This window comes from Quercus lobata, chromosome 9, assembly GCF_001633185.2.
Source record: "Quercus lobata isolate SW786 chromosome 9, ValleyOak3.0 Primary Assembly, whole genome shotgun sequence".
NCBI lineage: Eukaryota > Viridiplantae > Streptophyta > Magnoliopsida > Fagales > Fagaceae > Quercus > Quercus lobata.
Window position 1 is genome coordinate 45,237,099 of NC_044912.1, and position 7,763 is coordinate 45,244,861.

Below are 7,763 nucleotides of genomic sequence, written 5' to 3' on the forward strand. Positions count from 1 at the left end.
TTGGGATTACAATTTGCTTTAACTCCTACACGGGTATGGTCTACACTTCAACTTGTCTTCAATAGCAAAAGCAAATACTAAGAAGTCTGACCCTTCCAGTATGTTAGGATACTGTGTGTTGTGCCTAGTAGTGTGATGAGGTGTGCCTGTTGTTGTTGTGATTAAGTGTGCGTGTAATTGTGCTATACTGAGTCATGTGCAGTGCAGCTGCAAGGTGTAAGGCTTAGTTAAGTGATCAGGTAGTGAGAGTTAGTTAGAAGGTTGTTAGTGGTAGTTACAGTTGGTAGTTACTGATTGGCAGAACAGTGATTGAACAAGCATAGAATCAATTCAGTTACTTTCCTCTATCGTTTCCTGCTCTTTCTCTGTTTGGAGGTGGTTACCCTCGAAGTAACCAACATTTCATTCCTCCCCATTTTCCTTTCTTGTCATTAGTTTCCTCATCAGCCAAGCTCTTAACACAGTACTTGTTAATTTCTTGTCATTAAAATTAAAATTTATAATTATATAATATATTCTCAAAATATATATGTATATAATATATATGATTATTGAAAATAATATTATATGTACTGTATAAAAAAATAAAATATTGTAATTTGTAATTTGTTATTTCTTTTTTTTTTTTTTTTTAATGCTTTCAGTGATTGTTTGTCTTTGTCTACACTTCTGCCAATTTTTACTCTTTAGATCAATAATTTTGTTGTACAATAGTCATTATGTATACGAGTTAAAATTTAGGTTTATAGGCAAGTTAAATTTTATTCATTCTTCCAAAAAAAAAAAAAAATGGTACTTTTACTTTTTATTTTTTATTTTTTTAGTATGAAAGATGGTATGGTTACTAATTTAACTATTCTACATAGTATATAGATATATTAAACATGGAAAAAAATTGAATTTTTTTTTTATACAATTTTTGCTATACATGACAAGTTATGAGTGACAGACATCTGAACCCACAATCATATGATGGACTTGACCATAATGAAATATCTTGTAAATGAGGTACATTTTGAGAAATATTCTAGGACCATAACTAATTTCATAGACTTATTGCAACAATATTTTTTGTTGCAATAAAGTATTTTTAATAATTATAAAAATATTGCTTTCAAAAAAAAAAATAATTATAAAAATATTTTATTACAATAAAACTCTATTGTAACAAAATTTTTGTTGCAATAGTATGTTGCAACAAAATTTATTGCAATAGTGGACAACGAAAAAATTTCATTATAATAAAGGTTGATTGCAACAAGTTGAAGTTTATTACAAAGAAAATTTTTGTTGCAATAAGACTATTTTCTTGTTGTGAAGTTCCCAAAAAAAGGTCTCAAAAATTTTACACTCTCTTTTTAAAAGAAAATTCAAATACTTAAACCTTTTAAAGTGCAAATATTGAGCAAAAAAATGGTTAAAAGATTAAAAAGCAATAAACCTTTATATAAAGAAAATGGTTGAGTAGGTAAATATTTTGAACTCAGTAAATAACATCACTTTATAATCCAATGTTTCTTAGATTTTATTTTCAGTAATTTTATTATGCAATACACGGGTTAGCACACTACAAAAAAACATAACTTGTTTCAACCAATTTTTTCCAAGGGTTCACTGAAAATGGTTGAAACAAATGCTAAAAACTGGCGCGCTAATTAAAATCTGACTAATCTTCTTCCCATGGTCGTTAAAACCCTCGAAATAAACTAAAACACAAAAATCCCGCTTAATTGTTTCCTCCAAATTTTTACATTCTTCAACGGAATTCTAACACAACCCTCGGAATAAAGTCTCTCTCTCTCTCACACAAACACAGAATTCAAAAACCCAATTTTCGAATAAAATCTTTGCTCACTCTCTTAGAAAACCCATTTTCATTTTGTTCAACCATCCTCCAAACTAAATGAGAACTCTTAGAAAATTCTCTCTCTCTCGGAGCTCATCTCATCTCCGACGATTGGTTGAGGCGCGGTGGTCGGCGATACTATCTCCGACGATAGTCAGAGCCCTCTCCTCCGCCCCTTTGTCCGATTACAGGTCTCTCTCTCTCTCTCTCTCTCTCTCTCTCTCTGTTTGTTTCCCGAGAAAAAAAAATGAATTTGGAAATTACCTAGTAGAACTTTGTAAAGAATTTTTGGTATTCTCTCTCTCATTCTCTCCATTGATATTTCTCGGAAAAGACGATTTTGGTTACCGAAGGAGCCGGTTTCATTGGCTCTCACACTGTGGTTCAGCTTCTCAATGAAGGCTTTAGGGTTTCGATCATCGATAATCTTGATAATTCCGTCACCAAAGCTGTTGATAGGGTTCGTGATTTGTTCGGCCCTAAGCGTTCTCAGAATCTTGAATTCCACCTGGTATTCAATTTTGTGTGTGTGTGTGTGTGTGTGTAAATTTTTGTTTTGTTTGGTTACCAAGAAAAGGAGGGAAAAGAAGGTTAGAAATTAGAGATTCTTGAATATCTTGAGCAATGCTGGTTTTAATTTTCGGGAGACTTGTATTTTTTAAAAATTTTTTTTTGACAGTTTCTTGGCAACCAAATGGTGGCGTTTTGAGGTTTTTGGCTTTTGGTTACATTACGTGTTGGTTTGATTGCAGGGTGATCTTAGGAATAAGGACTTGGAGAAGCTCTTTTCTCAAACACAGTATGTTTAATTTCAATTACATTAGCAGTGCTATGATTTTCCACTGTTTTCATTCAATTTTACTGTTAACTATTTTCTGTGGAAACAAACAGAATTATAGACTTTTTCAGAATTGGCTTAATTTTGTGCCATTGGCTTTGTTTGAGGCAGATTTGATGCTTTGATCCATTTTGCTGGCCTAAAAGCTGTTGGGGAGAGTGTTGCAAACTCTCGCTGTTATTTTTATAACAATTTGATTGGCACTATTAATCTTTATGAGGTTATGGCAAAATATTATTGCAAAAAGGTGTGTCCTCGATTTGATTTCTTGAACTCATTTGATTTTTTTTTTGAATTTTGTGCTGGTAACAAATGGTTTGGAAGTGAATCAACAATAATTTATGCCTTGAAGAATTTTTTGCTGTTGAGTTATGCATTAAACTTTCATTTTAGTCATATTTGGTTTTGCAAAATCTTTGATTCCAGTATATTTCTTTTCAAATCATAATTGCATAAACTATGATTTGTATATGTAGCTGTATATTTGTGGAAGCAATATTATTGTTTTTGGTGTCTTACTGCTAAATTGAAGTTTTTATGTTCGATGTCTAATTCTTTTGTCACCACGGGCCTTGTATATCACCCACCACTGTAATGATTGAATCATAAAAAATGTCTAATTATTTGTTTGTCGAAAGTAGTTATAGCATTCAAGTTCCAGTTGAATCTTTAACGGAGAATTGTTTGGTCTTAGAATGTGAATCATTTTTTTTATTGATTACATCACATGTTGGCATGCTCTGCCCACTACTGATGCAAATAATGTTATCCTGTGGCCAAATAGATGGTTTTCTCATCTTCTGCAACAGTTTATGGTCAACCTGAAAAAATGCCCTGTGTTGAGTCTTTCAAATTGAAAGCTATGAATCCTTATGGAAGGACCATGGTATGTATCACTGGGTGCTTAGTAATGTTTATTTTGGGCATACCACACATAGGATCCGTCTTTGAAGTTGGATAATCCCACTTGCTGTTTCTTGTGTTCATAGGAGTGCAGTTTCTTTTCTTTCCTGACTTTTAATATATTCTATATTTATAGCTTTTCCTTGAAGAAATTGCTCGAGATATTCAGAAGGCGGAGCCAGATTGGAAAATTATATGACTCAGTTACTTCAATCCTGTTGGGGCTCATGAGAGTGGGAGAATTGGTGAAGATCCAAAGGGCATCCCAAACAATCTCATGCCATAAATACAGCAAGTAGCTGTTGGCAGATTGCTCGAGCTTAATGTGTATGGTCATGATTATCCCACGAAGGATGGTAATGCGGTATGTTCTTTTTTGTGTAAATGTTTTTGAGTAGTAGTTGATAGGAATTTCCCTAGTTTCAGTAATATCCATTAGTCCCATCTCATGGACCATTTTGACACAGACTATGTCTAATTTTGTATTCCACTTATAATCCTTTATAACCATGGCAGTAGTATTTGACTTCCTGTCATTACATAAAATTCGATTAACTTGACAATTTTTTTGCACTTACAAAATATCAAATGTTTTTGTGTTAAACAGGTCCGAGACTACATCTATGCCATGGACTTAGCTGATGGTCACATTGCTGCTCTTCGGAAGCTTTTTACAAAGAGGATATAGGTGATCATTCTTCCTTGCATACGAATTTGTATGTCAATGAATTTTCTGTCACCTGTTAACAGTTTATTAGGCATTTAGTTAACACACTCATGCTTTTATCATGGGATTTCTATGAAAATCTTGTTTTAGCCATATTTTACAAACACATGGCATTAACAAGCTGTGTTTATCCAATGCAACTCAAGTCTCAGGGTGATTTCAATTCTGAAATAGAAAGATCTTCACTAGTAGCTAGTAGGTTATGGTTTTAAATTTTTGGTCTTTAAAAATAAAAATAAGATTCTCTATATATATCAGGTTGCCTGAAAGATGATGCATTTTAGTTCAGCAACAAAATGACAGTCTGCACAGTGATAAATGGGAAAAACAGTGGGTATCTTTCTTCCTCACAACTCACAAGCAAGATGGAGATTGAGATCACAATAGAGACAAGTGAAGGCATATGATTTGCTATTGATCGATAAAATCATTTTTTTGATAACATAATGTCACCTTGAACACAATGTGAGTGATAAGATGGACCAATTTCAATTTGTTGGTACATCTTGAGCAAAAGTTGTAAGGTCATATGAGTTAGCAATAGTAAAACAGATTTTGATTGTTGATATAAAGCCTTAGTCCCAAAACATTGGAGTAGTCTATAGATCCTCAACAAGACTGAAACTCTAATGTTGAAATATTTTTTTATGCAGGCTTTTCCGTTGGATTTATTATTCTTTTCCGGTTGAGGACAACTTAAGGTGTGTCCCTCATTGAAGATTTTTAAAAAATTTTAATCCAACTTTAGATTAAACGGAATTGGGTATTTTTTTTTTTTTTTTGGCCTTTTGGATTGGTTTTGTGTAGGGCTTTGTGAGTTCTTACAATGAGTTATTTCCCTGCCTCTTCGCTACACTATCTCCACCCAACCTTTGCCTTCATTACCTCTATTTTGTAGTAATATATTAATTGTTGTGTTATTTTGTTTATGCATGTGTTGGTTGCTTTGATTCAATTTTCAGTTGCATCTGTTTTCTTGCCTCAGTCTTTGCTTCCAGATTATCAGCGGCTTTCACATAGGTTGAATTCATCAAAGCTTATTGAAAATAGTGTTGAGTTCCTAAACTTGATTGTATTTAATAATTTTGGAGAAACTCTAGTCTTGGTAACCTGCTACATGATGTGCCTTGTGAGTGGTGACTATGTCAAGTTGTGTACCTATTTTGATGAAATTTGCTATGAATTCTTATACTCAGCTCTGCTTTTCTGTTTTTGGCATAATGTTGCTTCTTGGATTTTCTTTTCTCTGCCATTCTTTTTCCTCTTATTATAAAGTTTTTCAACCAATGGATTGGCAGACTATTTCCAAAATAAACTGGTGGACACAATACATTTTATGGAGATTCTAAATTTAAAAGACACTGTTGAAAAGGATAGCTTCTTCCGCAAGCTTCCAAATTTAGCAGAGCAGCTTCCTCGTCCAATTGTCCTGAAAAAGGTGTGACATGGAAATTCTGAAGTTATATATCTACTTGAAATGTCTTTGAATGCCAGCTTATGTTTTTGTTTTCTTGTTTCTACAGTTGGTTCCATTATTAGCTTCTGCACTTGAATTTGGTTCAGCTGCTGCCCCTGCTTTGGCTGCCTTGTTGAAAATGGGTTCTTGGCTTTTGACAGAAGAATTCAGTTCCAAGGTCATGCTCTTTCAGTATCTTTACAATATCCTTATTTTCAGATGTTAATTTTTGTCTTATAATGATCTGGGTTGATTGATATCTATCCATATAATTTATAGAGCTCTAGTTGCTAGTTTGGCCAGTTTGATGGCTTTATCTGAACTAGCGGTTTTTGCAGTGCCCTAGGAATAAGATCTATGTATGTGTACACTAGTTGCGCAGCTAGTGTACACATATATGACCTTTGTTAAACTATTCCATAGAGGGTTAGTGACTAGTTGTTTTAGAGATAGTGAGAGCACAAACACGACTCCCCCCACAAAGATAGATAACGAAAGAAATATGGTGTAGGGAAAAACACTCTATTTCTTCTTGTCAGTGCTAGACTTGCTTGACATTGTGTAATTCGATCTGGTCTTCCCCTCCCTGCACTGGCCTGGAAAACTTCTTCCGTCTTGTCAGTGGTGCGGCCATCTCTTAGCCTCACTAACTCAACTTCCAGAGCTTTGAACCTGGCCTCGAATTCACAACGTTGCTCCTCCAGCCTTTGTTCCAAGGATGTGGAATTCGTTTGTTTGGCTTGAAGTTTAGCAGAGGATTTAGGATCAGCCACATAAGCACCAAAAGACTGAAAAGGGAAAGAAAGAGTTCAGTGCAATCCATGAATAAATGGGTCCATATATATAGTTAGGAACTCAGGGAAACTTTAATAAAATGGCGAAGCCTTGGGCTAGTCATATAGTCGTACAGGCACTCACTTCCAAGGTCAAAGTAGGATCTATTTTCATCCTCTTATTTGGGGCTGTAACTTGGTCAAAATACAGGGGGGCACTGAATGACCTCGCGTAACGTTTTCGAAATCCATGATCTTGTGCTTTTGAGCCTGCGTCTACATGTTCCTTTGGAGCTTCTGCTTCGTTTTGTTCAGCTAGGAGGGTTCGTCCCGAGCTGCTGCAAAGAAAAACTATAAAATGTTAAGAGAACTGGAAGACAAATTATATCCCTTAAACCACTGAGGAATTAATTTTCACCTAACCTCACTCGCACTTCATGAAAATTTATTAGCTAACTTGAATGAATATCACTATGTTTCTTAGAGCATAGCTTCTAGACCTCAAGTCCTCCACTATCACTGCCACGCCTTGCACAATAACTTCGTGCGTATCTTCCTTTTAGCAAGAAAGCTAAACCCCCCATTGTTTAAGAATGTTTAAGTAACTAAAACTTTTTATAGAAACAGTAAAATATGAAGCTAACTATATAATAAATATTATATTACAGCCTCACGTATTATAATTTGAGCATTATTATATAAGTCTACATCATCATTTCATTCATAACTCGAATTTTGACCTTGAAAATTTGATGGTTCATGTGATCAAAAGTTAGATAAATACAACATAATAAATATACTTTCTTTATATGTAGTAAAGGTTTATTTTGAACATAATTACATTAAAATATCATTTAATATTCAAATGAATAACTTCTAATTTTTCAAATTTGTCTCAAATACTATTTATATTCACAATGTGTAAATTTTGCATCCTCAACTCAAATTCTAGCTCCACCACTATATCTCAGCGTTATCATTTAATATATATATTCAAGTATCAGCATAATTACTTAATTAATAATAAATAAAAGACTATTTTTTTGCTGAATTGAAAGTCATTAAATCACAGGGAAAAAAAATGCAATATACCTTTTTTTTTATTGGTTAAAGGGTAGAAAGAACTAGGATAAAATGATTGATTTATATAAAATATAACATTTTCCTTAAATGGGAACATTGATAGCCACTTTTTCGAAAGGGAATTCCATTCCACAAAA

At 33.6% G+C, this 7,763-nt stretch overlaps 1 pseudogene; it reads left to right on the forward strand.

The window, feature by feature from the left end:
• The first annotated feature begins 987 nt into the window (after positions 1-987).
• Positions 988-6,070, forward strand: LOC115961844 (annotated as a pseudogene).
• Positions 6,071-7,763: the final 1,693 nt, after the last annotated feature.